General features: G+C 42.6%; 1 long non-coding RNA gene across 11 annotated transcripts in view; it reads left to right on the forward strand.

Annotated features, from left to right (window-relative positions):
• LOC116102385 overlaps window positions 1-18,501 on the forward strand; it is a 181,734-nt gene that overhangs the window by 31,675 nt on the left and 131,558 nt on the right. For 8 of the 11 annotated variants that reach the window (XR_004123131.1, XR_004123125.1, XR_004123132.1 and 5 more), the window contains 8 exons: window positions 3,725-3,834; window positions 5,320-5,487; window positions 6,027-6,193; window positions 6,608-6,716; window positions 8,720-8,873; window positions 13,633-13,767; window positions 14,922-15,083; window positions 17,040-17,150. This is a non-coding gene — a long non-coding RNA (uncharacterized LOC116102385). Of the gene's footprint in view, window positions 1-3,724; window positions 3,835-5,319; window positions 5,488-6,026; window positions 6,194-6,607; window positions 6,717-8,719; window positions 8,874-13,632; window positions 13,768-14,921; window positions 15,084-17,036; window positions 17,151-18,501 lie in introns of all 11 variants that reach the window. The other 3 variants (XR_004123134.1, XR_004123130.1, XR_004123135.1) reach the window with 3 other exon arrangements.

The raw sequence follows: 18,501 nt of genomic DNA on the forward strand, positions 1-18,501 counted from the left end.
TTCTCCTTCTCCTTCTCCTTCTTCTTCTTCTTCTTCTTCTTCTTCTTCTTCTTCTTCTTCTTTTTCTTTTTCTTCTTCTACTCCTCTTCCTCCTCCTCTTCCTCCCCATTCATTAGATGGTCTTACATTCCATATTTTTCTACATGTAATTTTTCTATTATATTTTATTACTGTTTTCTGGAAAAAGCTATTTGTTCATACATTTGGCATTTGACTGCTTCCTTACTCAAATAATTAGCTAATTTTGGTTCTTTTTGAGTTATCTAGACAGATAATATTACCCATAGACAGTGATTTTTCTGTTCCTCCTACTCCCTAAAAAAAATGTAACTTCTTTATTACTTTTTTTCTGGTCTTGACTTCAAGGCAAGAACCCTCAGGCTATTTAAAGTATTCCTTATTGAAAGTGCCTCTAATATTTTTCTAGCAAGGATGCAGTTCCAAACACATTGTGCTTTTGGTCAGCTCTTGTGTTGGATATCTTTCCCCCATTTAACTTTAAATTTCTCTTCCTGAGCCTTCTGTTTGTCAGCCCTCACATTGGAAGCCTCCTGGAACATTTTTCTAAATATTGAATAAGTATGAACCTTTTACACTTGAGTGTTCTCTGGATATGCAGACGTCTCCTGCATGTATCATCCATTCCTCTTTTCAGGCTTAAATACCCATTGTTCCTTGGCAGTAGAGCTCTCCTTTAATTCTCAGGCAGTAAAGATCTGAGCTGCTCTTGTTTTATTTCATGCAACACCACCAGGCTATTTTCTGCCAGCTGAAAAGTTAGTGTCTTGCATAAGATTTTTTATATTTTCACATTTTAAGAAAATGCTAAACTATTTTTCTCACATAGAAATTATCATTTCATTTGAATTTGCTGACTTTTTGCCAGTGGGAAGTAAAAATAACCCAGTTTTGCATATGCCAAGCAAAAAGAATTGGTTACATGGGTTTAGGTTGGTTAGAACAATAACGGAGAAGGGCTGAGGGAGGGAAAAGCTTCCTACAGCATCTTCCTCAGCTTCTGACAAAGCTGGGGTACCTATGTCAAAGCAGGCTATCTCTTGAGTAGGTGGGGCCTAATGATGGGGGAGGATCTTGAGCATGTCATGGTGTCACCCTCTGCCTGCATGTCTTCACCTACAAATTGTGAGATAATGCAAGAACTATCATTAAGCATTTAGTTTGACACATGTCACCCAGCACACACTTACTACAGAGACTGTTAAGATTATTGGATTTGATGGCAGGTATGTGGATGGTATTTTAGTGAACTAATGGAAAGTGAAGACCCTTCTCCATCATGACTCCTCCCTTCATAGAGCCAATGTCACGTATACTCAAGAGTTTTATCATTTAGGCAACAGAAAGAGATGTAGTGAGGGTTTGACTTAAACTTCTACCCAACATAGGAAGACAGGTAGTTTTATTCCTCTTCTGCTGCCTGTCAATTTTTCTTGGGCCTAACTTGTTAAATACTGCCACAGCAAGCCTTTTTTGCTCACGGAGATCCAGTTTTCCTCCCAGAAAGACATTTTGATAATGGGGGTCTATTAAATCACTGTGCTCATGTGACTAGAGTTTAAGAAACTCCTCAGCACACCTTAATCTCTCCAATTTGTTAGCCCATGGAAACGTCCCTATTGGTGTGAAACTTAGACCCTAAGGAGAAAGGATATGACCTTCTTTTTGTTTTTCCCTACACAAAGATCAAAATCTACTTAAAAAACAAAAAACAAAAATATGGTGGGAGGTAGCTGTATTATTATTGTTTAAAATTAATTATCCTTTGCTCCATATTTCGCCTTGTTTATTTTATCTGCCCTGCTTTCCCCGAGGGGTGGACTCGAGGCTCCCATTTGGTTTTTATTAGTGAAATCAGTTAATAGCTGTTCTATAATGCTTTACTTATTGTGCTAATTTTCTGTAGTTATGTCCAGAGGCAGTTTCCTGGAAGACCACACTAAAAAAAAAAAAAAAAAAAAAACCCAAACCCTAGCTTCTTCTTTAATGGGTTTGGTTAACACTTATAGCCTGGGCTCAGATTATTGAACACTACTGAAAATACATATAGACTGTAGCTAGTATTTTAAATGTATATCTGTGTATAAATGTATGAATGTGTAACCTACGTAAACTCTGATGTCTGCACTGACATTGGTACAATAGATCAGCTCCTTGAATTCAATTATGCGCATATGTGTCTCACTTCTAGGGCCCAGGACAAGAGTGTCCACTGCTATTTACAGGTTTTCATGGGAATGTACCCCTTGTGAGTTTTGATATTTACAGGACTAGTCCTGTAATATAAATGGAGCTTCATAGCAGCTGCATTGACAAGCTTACCTGAAGGATAACTCAGGAAATATTTTCTTGTATGCAATAACTTATGCTCTCCCATTACTCACATCCTGAGTTAGATAAAAATCATCTTCAAACTTAATACCACACACTCTAGGTCGACCTGTAGTGGGAGCTAGCTGGACCAGCTCTCTGGATGGCAAGGATCTCAGAGAGTATATTTGCTGCCTCTGGCTCTGGATGCTCTGTGCAGTGGCCCAGTGTGGATGACAAGGTCCATATCAGATGCTTATGGTTTTCTCTTCAGTCTCTGGTGATGATCAGGGATCCACACCAAACAAGCTTTCATCCAGGCTTTAAAGTGGCCGACCAGTCTTTATGTGACATGCTGGCTATGAAAACTGACCCATGTTTTATTTCTACTTTGGAACATTTGTGCACACATGATGAGCTGTGTTCCGGATGGGACTTGAGTCTAAAGGGAGCTTGGTTTGTTTGCCATATACCTTGGGCCACCTATTTACTACAGCTGTGTTGTGCTTGTGACTTGCCACATGAAATTAAGTGTAGGACTTTTCACCTGTGACATCATATCAGCGCTCAAAACATTTTGGGGTTTGGAGCAATCCAGACTTTGGATTTTGAGTTACAGAGGTCCAACCTGAAGTTGATCTGGACTGAGGTTAAATCCAAAGTGAAATTCTAGTTTAAGAACTGTGCTGACGAGACATCTGTTAGCTTAACACACGCTCTGGTCATTATGGAAGAAGGAACTACACTTGGGATAATGCCTCCATCTTATTCATTTGTTAGCAAGTCTGTAGGGAATTTTCTTCATAAATGATCGATATAGGAGGGCCCCATCCACTGTGGGTGGTGTCTCCCTAGGCAAGTGGTTCTAGGCTGTATAAAAGGCAATCTGAGGGGCTGGAGAGATGGCTTAGCAGTTTAGTGAACTTGTTGCTTTTGCAGAGGACCCAGGTTCAACTCTGTCACTCATATGGTGGCTCACAGCTTCAGGGCATCTAGTGCTCTCTGCCAACCTCTTCAGACAGCAGGCACATGCATGATGCATATACCTGGTGCATATTCCTGGTACATATACATACATGCAGATAAAGCAACTAGCTAGTACGCAGCACTCCTCCATAGCCTCTGCTTCAGTTCCTGCCTTGAGTTCCTGCTCAGAATTGTCTCAGTGATGAATGGTGACTGGCGCATGTAAACCAAATAAACCTTTTCCTCCCCAAATTGTTCTGGTCATGATCTTTTATCACAGCAATAGAAACCTAACCAAGATAATAACTGTTGTAAGTAATGGCTGTGAGAGAAGAGGAAATGAACACAGGACCAGAAAGGACAGGGGAGAGCTATATGCCTGGACAAGTCACTTCTTTCTCAAATCTCTTTTCCTTCCTTTTCTCCACAGGAGGACCTTGGAGAAGAATCACCAAAGGGACTTACTATGATCCTATGAGAATGATCATCAGTGTAAATCAAGTCAAGAGACTTAGATGCTTTCTCCAGCACTCAGAACAGGTAGGGTATGTAACTGACTGACCGATGGCCCTGGGGAGATGTTTACAAGGTTGCTATGGGGGTGGACAGGAGGGAGAGTAAGGACAGGGAGCTATGTGCCAAGGTGTTGCTGGCAATGTTGTGTGGAAAAGAAAATGAGATCTCTCGTTGTTGACTGCTGTTAAGATAGAAGATGAATGAAATGTTGTGTTCAGATGAGCCTACCTGAGTGTACCAGCGGCAGTGATTGGCTCCTTCCAAATCCCCACACATGGTAGTATAGTTTGAGAGGCTGCCTTTAGGTAATGCCCCCAGAGGCCCTCGGAGGAGGTAATGAATAGATTTGCAAGGAAAAAAAAAAACAAACAACCAAACAAACAAACAAAAAAAGGGAACCCACGTGTATTCAGGGGAAGTACTTCGAGGCATTTCAAGGAAGACTCTAAGAAGTAATCATAAAATTTAACGAGAATTTAACTGTGATATGATTTTCTTCCAAGAAGCAATTTTGGATATAATATTTCAAGCTCTAAGTTACAAACTCAGTGGCTAGACCTTGAATGCTTTTATTTGTGTCTTGGGGCTTCTATTCCTTCAATTGAAAAAGAAAATTATTAAGATGATTTTTTTTCCAGAAAGATTAATGGGTACAGCATTGGCTGGCCAGCTCCCATAAAAACTATAGCAGCATAGAATCACTGAGATTAAGAACTAGGTTTAAATCATGGAACTGCCTAGTAATACCAGTGCTTAATTAAGAAATCTGTAGCATTGATTTGATGAGGAAAAACGTCATCATAGTATGACTGCAACTTTCCCTTCCAGTTGTTATTGGAGACATTATGGAGAGGATGTCCTACACAGACTTTGGCAGTCATAGGACCAGTTCTCAAATTAAAATGAAGTTTCAAATCTAAGCATAGGAACAAACTAATTTACTTGAAGGGTAACAAAGGAGGTCCTTGCCTAAAAATAAATGTGATAGATTTGGTTTCAATGTTAGATGGCACTTGTTTTTAATTTTTGTAAATCCAAAATCCCTCATAATTCATGTGGATATAAATGCCAGCCTCTTGAAGGTGAAAAATGGGTATTGTATTTTATTTTACATTCTCAAAGTCTAGCACCTGTTTCTTGGTATGTAACAATCTCCTTAACTGTTTTTGAAACAGCAGACTAAAAATACTTTGTGTGTGTGCGCGCGTGTGTGTGTGTGTGTGTGTGTGTGTGTGTGTGGTGTATGCATGTGTGGTGTATGCATAAGTGGTGTATGTGCACATGTGTACACAGATACAAAGGCCAAAGGAGGACATTGGGTGTCATCTTTTGAGACAGGGTCTCTCACTGAATGTAGGGCTAGGCTGACAGTCATCAAGCCCCATCCACGCTCTCTCTGTCTCTGTCTGTCTGTCTGTCTGTCTGTCTGTCTGTCTGTCTGTCTGTCTCTGTCAAGAGCTCGTATACACCAAGCTCTTGCTCCTGCTCCAAGTTGTTGATTTTTGACAGATTTACAGAATGTGATGTTTTGCTGTGCACATCCTTCAAATTACTGCATGGGTCTACCACTTGTGCACTGCCAAGGAAGCAGGCGGAAGCAGGCGGAATCAGGCGGAAGCAGGCGGACTACATTTGACGAGTGTGGGTCTAATGCTGAAAACCAGAGAAACTTTAATGGTATAACATTATAAATTTCTTGTTCTCTTCAAAGTATTTGAAGGTATAGTCACATGATTTATAGACTCCTGTGAAGGTGTGGTCCCTTGATTTATGGACCCCTGTGACAACAATTGCCTGGGACACAGCAATAGCTGATCTTATCACATAATACTTCTTCACAGGATGACAACTTTAATAACTGTGAATGGTGGGCTAGGAATAACGGTGCATGCCCATAATCTAAGCACTAGGGAGGCCGAGGCAGGAGGATTAGGAGACTGAGGCCAGTCTAGGTTATATAGTTTGATGCTAGTCTGGGCTATAAAGTGAAACTCTGTCTTTAAAAATGTGACTGGCATCATTCCTGGGGTTAGGACCATATACTGTATTCTAGGGTCCTGGAATCCCTAACAAACCAAGATCAATCACCTCTCTTTAATAGACCAATTAAAGAGACAATTTAGTAATAAAAAGAGATTTGTTTAATGTCACACTAGTATAAGAACAAAGAGGTGACACCCCCAAGCCCATCTCTGAAGTTCTGCCTTGAAATTTAGGTTCAAACAGAAGGCAGGAGCTGTGTGTGACTAATCAGTTCTGGTCAAGATGTGGTCCTGCCCATGATCATGGAGCCATGATTTTGGCTCCAGTTCCTCCCATAAGGTGGTCTGCAAAGGTGAAATCTCTTCTGGGGAGACATGCTGCTTGTCTGTCTAACACTGGGGTAAGAGCCTTTTCCTTCTTCCTGAATAAGATTTCTGGAGAAATTTCAGTTACTTGAGGGTGCTTTGATTCAAGAGCTTGATAGCCAAAGGAGTAACAAGTATTACTCACATTATCACACCCACTCCTCCATTAGGTTTCAAGCTGCATTCGTGCCTGGGGCCATTTCCTTGTTTATGGCCTCTGGCTGGCTTCAGTGTCTTGCTTAGTAGCCTTGCATATGGGACAATGCCCTGCTCTGCTGTGGTTTGAATCTGGAGTGTCCTCCTAAGGCCCATGTTGTAGTGCTGATCTCGTTTTGAGAAGTGGTAGTGCACTTCTCAAAAGAGGTTCAACTTACTGGAAGGAAGTTAGGTCATTTGGAGGCTTGTCTTAGAAGGGGATATTCAAACCCTCCATCTTTCTTTGGTTTTAGGTGCCATATGCAGTCTTCCTCTGCCACATCTTCCAATTATGATGTTGTCTATCATCAAAAGGCCCAGAGAGATGAGATCACATCATGGCAGACAGATACCACTATAACTGTAAGCCAAACTAAAACTTCCCTTCTTAAAAGTTAATTTTCTCAATACTTTTAAAAATTAAATAATTAATTGTTTAGAGTAGGAAAACTAAGTAATTATTTAATTATTTTAGAATAGTGAAGAGCTGAGCAGGAGAGGGCCTGAGGATTAGAAGACAGCATTGGGTGCGTCACATTGACTTCAGCAAGCTAAAAATCTAAACATGAGCTTAATCATTTCTTCCAGCCTAGCATAAAGAGAAAGCATGACCCTAGACATGGAGTGAATGGAGTGTGCAGGTTCCTACGAGTTCACTGTGGCTCCAGTGGGGATTGGGCAGGCTCCAAGCACTAAATAACCCTAATGATATCAGGTAGGGGCTCACCAGGGAGCTGTTTGAGAGTTTGTCAGAGCATATTAAAATACAATACATCCCCATCATCCAAAATGGAACATCAGTCCATCTGTCCATATATTCTTTCCTGATATTAAATTAGTCCAGGGGCTTTTAAAAATTACATCATCTACTCAGATCCCCTTCTTTCGAGAATGGAAATGTGGTGAGAATGGAGAGAAAATCAGAATAACACACGCGGGTGGAAGTTCCATAATTGAAATCATTATTGCTTCAGACACCAGTGCTTTAATCAGCAGAATCATAAATCAATGCTTTTCACATGTGAAGGTTGAAAAATAAAGGGATGTTAAACAAATTGCTCCTCTTAAAAGGCATGATGCAATTGGAAGCCACTAGAAATGGATAAAAAAGTGCTTTCTGAAGGGACACGTCGCTCTAGCATTTTATCTTCCACTTAATTAAAAAAAATATATTACCTGGTCCTTTCTTAGAAATTACATATTGGAGGTCTATAATGGCTGAGCCTTTAACCCATTTAAAAAATTTACTCCTAGGAACAGTTAATATTTGACATTTAATTGCTTTTACTTGTTGGAGAAGAAAATATGTTTCTTTCCTTCCTTTCTTGATTGACTTTTCCAAAAATCACCTTGTGGGTTGTGAAGATGGTAAGGAAAAATTGATTTTAAGAAATGCTCAGTACAGATATATGTATAGGCATACATATACATACACACATATATACATATATATACATATGTATATTTAATCATATATATATATGTATATGTATGTGTATATATATATATATATATATATATGATTCCTCTTGTGAGAGGCCCTGATATTTCTCTCTCGGCAACTCTGCTAGGTAGGTTATATTGTCTCTATTGAATGGTTCAGGTGTAGAGGACAGAGGTCTAGAAAGTGTATGTGTTTGCACAGGGTTACCTAGGCAGTAAATCACGGGTGTCCTTATTCCATCCACCATGATGAAGTTGCACGCTTCTGGACATATTTTTTGTCCATGTAAGGGTATCAGTGGAGACAGGACAAAAAGCCATGTTGGAGTAGCTAATTCTCACCAGCTATTAGCCAGCACCTGATTCTGGGCCATTCACCATATTATCTGCAAAAAGAAAAGGCAGGACTTGTGCCTTTCTTGAGAGTCCTTCATGGTGATGGACCTAAAGGAGTTGCCAAATGAACTGTATCAAACATATTGACTTGGAAGAGATTCTAATCAGTCTTTTCGGAGATGAGCACGAAGGCTGGGCTTCTTCTAGAACAATGCTTGTGAAAAGTTTGTGTGAATGTGCTGGCCCTGGAGTACAAAGGAAGAAAGAAACCATTTATTTGACTTCCACAAGTCAGAAGATTTCCATTTCTGTGCTGTTTGCTTTCCTCCTTTTTCAGGCAATAAATTTAGCAAAGCGCTTTCACTTTCTTTTCTTTCTCTGTCATCCCTCCCCAAAGCTGGGTATTAGTGAAGGCTCTTGAAAAGCTGCTCAAACCAACTGCTTCTCCACATTATCCCTCTGGAGCTCGGGTGACAGGCCTCATCAGGTTTCACCTTCTGTGGCTTGTGGTCACATATGGGCTGTGCCTCTTCTACTTCACAGGAAAATATTTGTGTGTTGGTCTCATCGGGTTCCTTTTCTCCTAGGACTCGTCCTGCTTGCTCCATCTCCACACTGTTGGTTAACAGTGGACTCTCTGACTTTAACAGTCTCTGAGGATGACTGGACATGTGACAGAAGACTGGGAGGCCAGGAGGCTGCCCTTCCCTGCTTTGACTTTGTTCTGCCAGAATTGATAAGGTTAGCAACTGTAGAATCAGAGGATGTGGAGAGGGAGAAGGGGGGAAAGAGGCAGGGAGGGAGGGAGGGAGGGAGACACACACACACACACACACACACAGAGAGAGAGAGAGAGAGAGAGAGAGAGAGAGAGAGACAGACAGACAGACAGACAGACAGACAGACAGACAGACACAGACACACAGAGAGACACAGAGACAGAGCAACACAGAGAGAACCCTGATAGCCAGAAGCCAGAGAAAGTCATTAGGTGTCCTCTTGTATATTCTCCATCTCAAGCTCCAGTGATTCTTCTGAACCTCCCACCCCCATCCCTGGGCTAGGGTTACAGCTTGGGAAGGCCACACCTGGGATTTTTACTGAGGGATCTGAACTGAGGTCCTCATGCTTGTTCAGCAGGCATTCTTACCCACTGAGCCATCTCCCACCCCTGAGCTGATTCTGAGATGGGGTGGTACAAAGCTGTGAGTAAACTCCAGGGAGGAACCTGGCTTGAGACCTGAGAATGAGAATCTATATGATTTACCTGTTCATTCCCATAGATAGGAGACACACAGACGACAAAGTGTACCTTTTTAAAAAGTTGATACTTTTCCTTTCTTATTCCTTTTTTCTCTGTTCTTTTCTATTTCTTTTGTTGTTGTTGTTCGTTAATACTAATTCTCATTGCCTATTGAAGAATAGTGACATGGCTGTGCCTATATTGTTGCTGTAGGGAATGTTGGCAAAACCCAAGAACTATACCTCCCTTCTCTCTTCTCTCCCCGGCCCCAGGGTCTCTTCGGTCTTAGGCTGCCCTTAGACTGTATGTAGCCGAGGAATATCCTAAATTTCCCCACTGAGTACTAGGAATACACAACTGTACTCTCATGCCCAATTTATGCAAGGATGTGGAATGAACCTAGGGCTTCATGCATGTAAGACAAGCAGTTTGTAAACTTGAGATACGTCTCCAGCTCTTAAATCTTTATGAAAACATGGTTTGGAGGCTACCTATGATCTGATAATAATAAGATTATATAATAATCATGTGAAAAAAGTAAACAGAAAAGCTTATATTCAGGGAAAACAGGCAAATTTGTAAGGGCTTATCTGTAACTAATTAACAAAACGTCCAGTGGTATCAGCAGCAAGCCTTAAAGCTTTCCAATCTGGATGAGACCTAAGCGCTATGTGAATAATCTTCAGCTAAGAGAATCTAATTGATATTCTGCCAGTTTAAGGGAGGCCCGAAGAAACAACTCTTACATAGCAGGTCCAAAGGTCACAGAGAGGAAAGCGTCTAGATCCATTTGAGACTTTTGACTTGGACTGGGGCCCAGAACAGTGTTTTTAAAAACTTGCTTTATGTGAGAACATATCTGAAAGTATTAATGGAATTTGTGGCTACTTTTTCCAGAAAAAACACATCCATCGATAACATCTTTGGTGTACCTATTTACTTTAAAATTTGCCCTGCACGCTACATCTATCTATCTATCTATCTATCTATCTATCTATCTATCTATCTATCTATCTATCTATCTATCTATCTATCTTATCAATCTAGCTATCATCTATCTATTTGTGTGGTATGTAACAGAAAGAGAGAGAGAGAGTTTAGTGTGGGGGCCTTTTCCTAATGCTCCAAGCATAGACACAGTTTCTTCAGAACGCATTTCACCCTTGGATGACTGAAGACTGTAAAGTAATGATAATGAATAATTCAGGTTTCCCTTCCCCCTGCCCCTGAGACAGGGTTTTTCTGTGTATCCATGTCTGTCTGGGACTCATTCTCTAGGCCAGGCTAGCCTCAAACTCATAGATATCTGCCTGCCTCTGGTTCCTGAGTGTTGGGATTAAAGGCATGCACCACAATTGCCCAGCAGGTTTCAGTATTTTCAATTATATCATGCTTTTGAATTTTAATTCCAATTTGTTTCTCTCTCTCTCTCTCTCTCTCTCTCTCTCTCTCTCTCTCTCACACACACACACACACACACACACACACACAAACACCCCACACTGTTCATGTGTAAGTCAAAGGGGTCAGTTGTCTCCTGTGGGTCAAACTCAGACTGCAAGGTTTTGGGGCAAGCCCTGAACCTGGTGAGCTGTCTCTCCAGTCCTTCAGCATTCTGTTTAACATGATACTTTGTCTTTGTAGATTTTGAGTTCCAGGTAAAACCTGTCTTTGGGTGTTCAGCAGGACAGTGAAAGAATGTCTAGCACAGTGTACCAACAATCAGAGGCTGAACCTGCCAGCAGAGCTGACTCTGATGGATAAATGCTTCCTAGGGTGAGTGGACAGGATTAAGAGCTGCATTTGACAATATGCCCTCGAAAGGTAGTTTTGTTCAATGCGTATGTCATAAGCGCACATGTATACGACAGAACAGTCTTAGATGATACCAAAGGGGGACAGATGATAACCATCTGTGAGTCTCTATGAGGATTCTGAGGCATAGGGCTCTGGAAGTAGGCTGCCAGCTCTCGTCTCTGTGCCTCTAATGAGATTATGGCCACTCCATCCATGACTACTCCATCTCATGAAATATTTTCATCTGGAAGATGGAAATTATTTTTTACTATTTCCATTTTCTGAAATTGAAAAAAAAATGCTCTCAGGTGAAATCCCTGGACTACAAGCTCTCTCTCTCTCTCTCTCTCTCTCTCTCTCTCTCTCTCTCTCTCTCTCTCTCTCTCTCTCTCCCTCTCTCTCTCATGCTTAGAGGTCACTGGGCTACCATCACCACCTACCCCAGAAACATCTCCCCCAGCAGTGTTCTCTGCCTCTGTTACAGAAGACGGCAAAATTATGAGCACTCATGCATCTGGTCAATTACACAATGCTCCACCAACAAGGGAAATTCCTTCCCCACTTCAGCTGGTGCACAGTTATGCCCCGGAGCCCAGGACGGACATGCCTTGTAACTTTTTAACCTAGTTAGTGTAACTGCCAATATTATTCCCGTTCATATAAATGTCTAATCCTTTCTTGAATCTTGCTAGACTATTTCCCTCAATAATATCCTGCAGCAGTGAATTCCAAAGGTGCATTATACGCTGCTTTAAAAATATTTCCTTTATTCGTTTTAAATTTGTTGCCTTTTAACATTGCAGCATGGCCAGCGCTCTTGCCTTAAGTGGGACAGGTTATAAAGGCAGAGCTTCACGTCTCCCCAGCACTTTCTTACCTATTACTAAGCCCCGTCTTCTCTCACTATTTTCTGTCTTGTCACTTATAATAGTGATTAAGTGAGATGATTTGACTAAGTGGTTTTATGCTACCTGAGACACAGAGCAGGCACTGGCCCAAAAGCTTTCCTTGATACTCAGTGTGATTTATTAGATAAATATTTACCCAGAACCTATTTGTGTAGGAACTGTTTCAATTTTGGAGAGACAGCTTTGAATAAGACTAAGGCATTGTTCAGAAGGACCGGACTTTTCTTGAGAGGAAATGGGCAGTAACATAGTGTGTAAATTATAAGGTGCCATTTCAGGGTCAAAAAAAGATCTATCCAACCTTCATATACTCAAAGTCTACCAGACTTGGCCTAGTTTTTTGCTGTTCCACCCCCCCAAAATCTGTAGCACTGTAATTATTTACATAGCATTTTCATTGCATTAAGTGCTACAAGCTATCTACAAATGATTAACGTGCATGCAAGCATGTGCATAAATTATATCAAATTCCATATCATGCAATAGAAGGGACTTGAACATCATGTGATTCTAGGGTCCTTGGGTGAGGGACTGGTTTTTTTTGAAAAGGGAGTAGTTGGGCCGGGCCACCTATCAGTCATCTATGTGAAATCCAGAAGAAGACTCTGTGGCCCTGTATTACTTGTTGTGTATATGAATGAATCAAGATTAAGAAAGGTCATTTTAGTTACGTTGTCACTCTAAGTCCGGAAGGAATAGTTCTCTAATGCTTCTCATAACTCCCAAGAGTGTTGGAGTAGACGGAGGAAGGAATTGAGCCATAAATATTCTCGTTGCAAGACCCAAGATGCTCTGTCTAAGCATCTGGGTGACCTTGGACCTTATTGCTTGTACCCAAAGTATTCTTCTTCATAAAAATAGGATGAATGTTTTCTTCTCTCTTGGGGCTGTTAGTATTTAGGTACTGTTATTTGGAAGTTCTTTTTTGTTCTTTCTCTCTTTATCTTTAATCATATTTTTACAGTCCAGTCGTTATCCCCCTCCAAGTTGTCACTGAGACAGTTCCTCATCTCATTTCTCCTCCCTTTGTTTCCAAGAGGATGTCTCCAACCCCCACCCCAGCCCACTCTACCCCACCAGACCTCCCCACTCCCTGGGGCCTTGAAAGTTCTTTAAAAACTGCCAAAATGGTGTAAAGGCTCCAGAACTTTGCTCTTTATTTTATTTAAAAATTTGTTTCTAGATAAAGTCTTGAGTAGTCCAGGCTAATCTCAAATTCATTAGAAAGCTGGGGATGACCTTGAACTGCTGATTCCCCTCATCTGCCTCTGTGTACCTCCACGTTCCTTTATACAGAGGTGGGAGTCGAAGCCAGGACTTTTTGCATTCTAGGCAAGCACTTTTCCAACTAAGCTACATCCTACAGCTAAGAGATCTGGTTATCATTGCAGTTGTTCTTCCGCAGGATTTACCTCAGGCCTGTGCTGCAAGCCACACCCACAGCTGCCCAAGCCACACCCACAGCTGCACCCACTATCTGGTCTTTTGTTCTTCCTTTTTTTCTCTTCCTTGTTTTCTCAGTTCCCTAACTTATCCCTGCCTCTCTTCACAGCCCATCAATGGCACCTTGGAAGTGCCTAGCCTCAGAGCTAGCATTGGGCATCTTCCTGAGCTTGTGATCTGTTTCTTAAGGATTTCAAAAATGGAAGCACGTAGAGTCCTTACTAGTTGATTCAGCGGACTGGAGGTGATTACTTGCTTTTATTTTGTTTAATTCCTCATCATCTGGGGTCAGGTTATCCAGACGTCTACACATAAAGGCAGAGTCTTTGCCTGAATTTCTGAGTGAATCCCTCCCTAGACACTTTGACCCAATTACCTGTCTTTAGCTTTCCCGGGACTACATTCCAGTGTGGTAAGTATATACCATTTCCTTGCGTAGCCTCTCATGATTCTTTCTAACTGTTCCTTAACACCGCACTCCCCCCCCCCCCCCCCCCCCCCACTGAGGCAATTTGAAATAGTCATGCACAAGCCCACATAATCATGTATTTAAAAGGCATCTCAATAAATTATTAGGATTGTTTACACGAATGGTTCGAATTTACTGGCAAATTGCTTGGGCCTTGCTTTTAGGATGTAGCTGCCCGCCAGGCTCCTTCTGGGTGAAAGTCTGAAATAGGAGAGGTTGCTCTTTACTGTCCCTCACCAGCACTTCCTCTGCCTGGTTCCTGGCCTTTCAACACCTCCCTCCTTTCCCTGCCCTGAATAACTCTGAGGGGCTGACAGGCCTTTTGCACCTTCATGTGAAGACGTTTTGTGGGTCCCTTCCCAGATCTGCCCCCAACCAAGGTAAGGTGCGCAAAGAAATAAATCTTCAATGGTATAATTTTAGATGCTCTGGCAGCTGGGAGGGCAGCTATTTTTGGGCTGTAGGGCTTTCTCCTTGACCCGAGGTGACACGGTTTGGCCTGTTGTTAGAGTAGCCAGCCAACCCTGCAGAGCGTCCTTTTAGCCGCATGCTTGCAGTTCCTGGGGTGGCTTCTTCATGCCCTCTACTGAGGTTCGTGCTCATCCAGAATTTTATGTCCTCGCCTTGGGCAGGGGCAGGCATCTGTTGACAGGTGCCAATGTGGGCTCCCAGCCCAGCGTTCGGAGGCAGTATAGATGGAGCTAACCCTCTCCATGCAGAAGATGGAGAAAACCGATGGTCCAGCTCTTGTGTGTTCCTCAGGCTCCATGGTTTATCAGCTGCTTGGCCATCATTGTATGAGTCACCCCGACTTGGATCCAGGCAGGTCTCCAGACCACAGTGTCTCTGCCTCACCACCTACACTGCCTGGCTGGAAGCTGTGTGCTCATGATGTTTCTTCTGACCACCCTGCTTGCTGTCTTCCCCAGGCTCCTGATGCAGCTGCTATCTGCAGACCTCCTGGATTGCCCTGGGAAGGGAGTGGGAGCTCCTGCCACAGATGGGTGGAACACCGATGAGAAGGGCTAAAGGTGGCCAAAAATAACAGTGCCTTCCAGATGAGGTGACCTCAGAGCCAAGAGCATCATGGGGTAGAGTATTTTGTTCCCAGTTTTATGACCTAAAAAGTACATAGAAGATGCAAAGATACTACCAAAAGAACAAAGTCTGCAGAGAACAGGGAAAGGTGATTAGTTATCATATTTTTTAATAGGATTTTGTTGTACATGAACACAACATAGCCTTTATATGTGTTTAAAGAGAGAGCTAGATCTGTTGATAGATAAATGATAGATAGATAGATAGATAGATAGATAGATAGATAGAGAGGTGATTGATAGATGATCAATATATAGTTAAGTAGATAGATAGATGATCAGTAGATAGATAAATAGGTAGGCAGATAGATGATATAGATAGATAGATAGATAGATAGATAGATAGATAGATAGATAGAATAGAATAGAAAAACAATAGAAGACCAAAAGAAAAAAAGGTTGAGACAATGTCATCTTTCTTTGTTTGCTATCGAAACAAACTTAATAAACCCTCACTGAGACACAAGTATATCTGGTCCTATTACTGTTCTGTACAGCATGTCACCCTAAAACTTACTAATATAAAAACACGGCCTTCACTGTATTACAACCAGTCCTGGCTCTGAATGTCAACTGGGATGAGCTGGGTAGTCTCAGAGGGTTTCCTGACATGGAGGCTGGCAGGTAGTTGAGGCTGTTTTTTTTTTATATGGCTTACTTACTTTTGCACTTCTGGTGCTTGATGTTGGCGAGCCATTGTGGCACCCTCAGATGGTGGATGCCTGAGCGGGGTCATTCCATGCAGTCTGAGGCCTCATTGCCATCTCACTGTTATCCTTCTTGCAGCTGCCCAGTAGTCAAAAAGTGAATGTCCCAAGACAAAGTGGAAACGTAATCATCCCTTTGGTGTAGCTGAGTCACATACTGGGTTGGTTCGCCACTCACAAGGTCAGCTCAGGTTCAAGAGGTGGGCTCAGAGAGGCATCTCTGGAGTTTCAAAGAGTTCTGACACCTGTAAACATCTTAAACCTTCTAAGATATCTAACCATGATGTCAACTGGCCCAGTGCCAATCCTTTAAGGGCATGTATCTAGTTGAAGCTATGAACATTCAGTAAAGGACTGGGAATGTAGTCCAATAGTACAGCACTTGCCCTACATATAAGAAGCACCACCTCTGCAAAGAAAGAAGGTAATCAAGGGTATGTTCAGTGGAAAGCAATAAAATATCTCCTGGCCAGGGCTCTGTAGCAACAGATGTGTGTGTCTAAGGCATACACATGAAGAGAGGATTTCTGAAGAGCTGTGTGTTGTGGTGCACACCTATAATCCCAGCATGTTGTTGGGGGGGTGTGGTGGTGGCGGCGGTGTGTGTGTGATGAATCTTTAAGTCTGAGGCCAGACTGGGCCATATACAGCAAAACTCTCACTTAAAGCAAACAAATAAGTAAATGCAATAAACAAACACTCCCAAACTTTGCATCCGGAGAGATCATGGGCCCAAAGCCATAAAAGAGAGGCCTGTGGCTACTTACTACCATTCGAGAGACTTGAAAGGCCAATGGAAGGGCACTGGGACATAGTGGCTAGAGTCTTTAAAATGTGGGTGTTTTGGCCAGCCATGCTCAGGCCTGCGTCTCTTGCTGTTTGTTCCTGGCCTCCTGCTGCCCTGCCTCACCTGGCTCCCGCCAGCTGTTCTGGGGTTTGAGCACATTATTCTGCTCTGGTTGTAATACTCTTCCTGATCCCTGAGTGTTCTGGAGCGGAGGCTGTCCTTTATGTGTATGAAGGAGCAGCCTTCTGTCTCTCTCCCTGCTTACTGAAGAACAGTGAGCATCTCCTGGCCCTTTCATGTCTCATTCCTCGAGCTCATCGCTTGTAATAACTACTTTTATTTTGCTTTCCCCCTTAGTGCCCCCCCCCACCCTGTCTCTTGTCCTCTAAGATCCTGTTTTGTTTTCCACATGTCTCACGCTTTTCCTCTCTGCTCTGGTCTGTCTTAACCTAGCAGCTAGTGGCCTGCCAATCACAGGACATCAGCATGCACAGTGCCCAGCATCTCCTCCAGGTTCAGCTTTGGCACCTTCCTTCAGAGGGCCCACTCCAATCTCAGGACTTTCAGGTGAGGTTCTATCTTTGGTAAGCATTTCCTCCATCCGGTCACCACTAAAAGCACTTTTCATCTGGACCTTTGGTCTCTGAATGCCAACCAGCATGGAATTCACCTTTAATCCTCCCAGACGTTGGGTTTCATTTCTCTTAGTACAGAGCCACATATATCCACTGTGGAGAATTTAGAACACACAGGAAAACAAAATTATATTTATATGCACCATTCCTCCCCTTTGATGTGGGCCCCTCTCAATAGGATGATTTTTACAGACAGAACCCAGCAGCACTTAGATGGGAAACACTTTCTTCCATGCTACTTGCTGGCTGGCAGAACCAGTTCTATGGAGCGTCCGTGCCAGGCCCCAGCTGATTGTAATAGAGCTAGCTATCTGGCCCTGGCTGGGTGTGCGTCTGTTCTTTCCTTGAGATTAAATCAAATGGTATCTGAGAGTGGACCTGAAATATCTCACTGAGGTAGGATTAGTCACTGTGCCTGGAAACTTAAAGCTTTGCTGGAGAAGGTAGTTTGTGGCAGAGAATGAAGGAGACTGTGAGACACTGGAAGAAGTCAGAATGAAAGGAGCAAGAACTCCTTATACCTGGCCCAGGTGTTTTCAGGGACTTTTCTCAGGTGTCCTTGAGCAGGGTCTATGAGATACTGATACCTCCATCTAACAATGTCTGCCGAAGATGGTTGCTTTTTGTAACTCCCCTTGCAATTAATAAGATGCTAGAATTTTTCTGTGTATCATACGGTCAATCCAGATTGTAATTTTCAATGTGGTAGGTGAAGCATTGTGGGGGAGGGGCACTGCCCTTAATGTGAGCTGCTTGATCTCTGGTGCGGAATAACACTGAGTTCACAGGCCCTTCCTCGTCTCCTTCCTTGTGTGATATGGATGACGAGCACTCTTCATCTCAGTATTTTCATCTGTAAAATAGTAAATCACAAGGAATCTTGAAGTTCCTTAAACTTGCCACATCGCAGAGGGCAACCTTACATTCCTGAATCTCCTGCCTTCATGCCAACGTGCTGGGTAACCTGACCTGGTGCCGATGTTAACAAGCGAAAACCCGTTCTCTATCAACAGACCTCCTATTTCCAACATGTTAAAACACAACCACAAGAATACTTTCAGAGCTGAGCATTTAGGCATTGGTACTCCTTGGGCTGAGTGCCCCATGCTGAGATACTGGACCAGAGATCATGAGCATGAGAAGTGCATAGCTGTGGTCCAGCATCACTGCCATCTGCGAAGTCTCTGTTACCCAAGCCTTTGCCATCCTTAGCTCTGCCCTTTTTGTGGCTTTGGAGACAGTGTATTTCCTTCCATGTCTGTGGTGTGATCTATACTCAACCT

The sequence above is a fragment of the Mastomys coucha genome, unplaced genomic scaffold, assembly GCF_008632895.1.
Source record: "Mastomys coucha isolate ucsf_1 unplaced genomic scaffold, UCSF_Mcou_1 pScaffold21, whole genome shotgun sequence".
Taxonomy (NCBI): Eukaryota; Metazoa; Chordata; class Mammalia; order Rodentia; family Muridae; genus Mastomys; species Mastomys coucha.